Genomic DNA, 1,096 nt, shown 5'->3' with positions numbered 1-1,096 from the left:
CTGCCCATCAGAAAAAGGACTCTGTTGGGAGCATATGTAGTGATTGAAACCAGGTAAGTTTCCAGAACAAACCGGAGCAGGAGGCCACGTACAAAATAGAAATGTAATTTATTCACAAATTGCATAGATTAAAAATACTAGCAAAAAACAGCAAACAGCGCCAGCGTGAACAGTTGGAGACTTTAAACAAAGAGAAAGAACTAAGTGCAATGGCACCGGCGCAATTACTTGATAAAATAGCAAAATCCACTAGAATAATTTAGAGGCTGTTAATATGCGTAGGACCCAATACACACAATAAAAGAGAATAAACAAAATACCACTGCACACTTTAAAACTCAGACATTAATCACATGCGGGAATAATAAAAAGAACACTCAAACCACAAAAGTAAGCAATAAGGGGTCTCTAAAGCTATCGTTCAGCCTGTAACCAGCCCTAAGATTGGGCCGCGCCCGTCAGCAATATTGCACTTTACCCTTTCACGACGACAATATATCAAAAGAACAAAACAGACCAAACTAAAGAAAGAAAACTAATTATAAAAATAAATGCCCGTTACTTTAAATGAGTGTGGGAAAAAACAATGACAGACAATATTGCACTTGTCGTCCTATAAAAAAACACAGGTTAAAACAATATTAAACCCCTTGTCAGAATATTTTAAAACAGTACATTTTATAAAATGATCGGACAGTCTGCCGTACCTTCGAGTCATTTAGGTTTCATTCAGGCCCGCTGCATGATTTTAATGTCGTTATGACCGTTACTAGAAAAAGGGAAAAACAATACACTGAACATTTCTGTTACATGTTTGATAAATTTCACGGCACAAAAATTACAATCAGTACCTCTGCTCCAAGATTAAGCTCATCCAAACATCTGAAATGTTTGGCCTGCATGCGTCTCATACACTCCGCTACCCTTCCTGAACTGCGAGCCGAGAGAGACAACGCGCATTACCTGTGTCCCTAAATAACCTCCGCCCTTCACAGGGCCATGACGTCACACCCATTACACATAAATGACATGATGGCCCGAACATACAGCTGGAGAAGACAGGAAGTGGTTGCCAAGTCTCCTGGTGTGGCAGAAT

This window comes from Etheostoma spectabile, unplaced genomic scaffold, assembly GCF_008692095.1.
Source record: "Etheostoma spectabile isolate EspeVRDwgs_2016 unplaced genomic scaffold, UIUC_Espe_1.0 scaffold393, whole genome shotgun sequence".
Classification (NCBI taxonomy): Eukaryota; Metazoa; Chordata; class Actinopteri; order Perciformes; family Percidae; genus Etheostoma; species Etheostoma spectabile.
Note: the sequence above shows the minus strand (reverse complement) of the source record.